The 1,467-nt window shown below is 40.3% G+C and overlaps 1 pseudogene; it reads right to left on the bottom strand.

Moving 5' to 3' along the window:
* Window positions 1-222: 222 nt before the first annotated feature.
* LOC122793699 lies at window positions 223-920 on the bottom strand (annotated as a pseudogene).
* Between the last annotated feature and the right edge of the window lie 547 nt (window positions 921-1,467).

Genomic DNA, 1,467 nt, shown 5'->3' with positions numbered 1-1,467 from the left:
CAATGGCAAAATAATTATGCCAGTTATGAATAGATATGCAGGCTGAAAGAGACAAATATCCAACCCTCTTTGACCTTCTATTATTTACAGAACAAATGGTACCTCAAATTCCCAAGATCTAAACCTTCATCCAGCAGGTAAATTAAACATGGCATGATAGATTCATATCCCAGTGTATCCCTCACCTTTGGAACAATCTTCCACTAGTATCAAGCAAGAGTAGCACCCTTGCTGCAGTCAAAGTAAACCTAGATAATTGGATGGGCAGTCTAAAATTCTCACAGTAATATTATAGTTCTTCAGTGCACGGATAGCCTTTTCTCTGGGCGCATTAACCTGAGGCATAACCAACTCTATATCCTTTTCCTCTTGGACAGTTGGTGTCTGTGCGTTTTACGGTACATTTGAAGTAGCTTCACATTGAACCTTGAATTTTTCTGCAGCTGCTAACTGTGCTTGTTGAAACAAGTCTTCAATCTTGGCCTCCCCAAAAACAATGTACGTGTCCGATGCCGGACATTTATAAACATCTTGACTTTGTGATGACAAATAAGATGTTCTTTGATTTTTCTGATTGTGATCCTTGTTACCCCTGTGACCTAGCCAAGGCCAAGTTTCGACATTGCCTTTTTTTTCCACTTCTGCTTTGTTTTGCTTTACTGACTGTTCTTCATCCATTTCAGCAGCTGCTGCAAGCTGTGACTGCTGTGTTGTGTTGTCTGAAGAGAGTCTGCTGCTTGTAGATCTGGTACAGATTCATCACTGTCCGACTCTGTTCCTGATCCTCCTAACACAACAGATGAAGGGTCTAACACATGTGACGGCATCTGTGGTACTTCTATGCCAGAATCAGCTTCTGTGGATTTCCCAGGCATTTTGTATGAGATAGTTGGATGCAATATCCTTGAGGCTGGAAGGAACATTTGAATAGGGGTTTTGTGCCTAGGTTTGTATTGGTCTGCAGACTGCCTAATACTTGCCTATAAAGTTAGTTAGATGTATCATAAACACAGAATACACACATGTTAGTGTATTTATGAACATTTGTGCAATGTTTGTACAGAAGACGTGGGAAGAAACAATACTAGAGTACATTTGGTTATTCGGGGCTTCCATGCATTAACACATTTGGGCTTCTGTGCTGTAAATGATTTGCTGGAAAGAGGGTTGTGCTCTAAACCTTGTAGAAGGCAGCTCCTTCTGCAGAATATCAAACAGTTTTACCTGAAAGTGAGCTGCTATTAAGATTTGTCTTGTGCAGCATTTGATTCCCTCAGTGTCCTTTTTTTTTCTACTGTATTACTCTCAGCACTTCAATTAACGTCCATTCATAAAAGGAGATCCTTGTGTCTGAGTTTATCTTGATAAACCACAAAGGAAAGAATGGAACTAAGAGGTACTAAGTAGAAATGTACAACCCCCCACACACACAAAACTGAAGCAAATGCTCTGTGGCTACTTCTGTTT

The sequence above is a fragment of the Protopterus annectens genome, chromosome 2.part0 (genome assembly GCF_019279795.1).
Source record: "Protopterus annectens isolate FY-2018-M chromosome 2.part0, PAN1.0, whole genome shotgun sequence".
In the NCBI taxonomy this organism is placed as follows: Eukaryota; Metazoa; Chordata; order Ceratodontiformes; family Protopteridae; genus Protopterus; species Protopterus annectens.
This window is presented reverse-complemented; position numbering and strand designations above follow the sequence as displayed.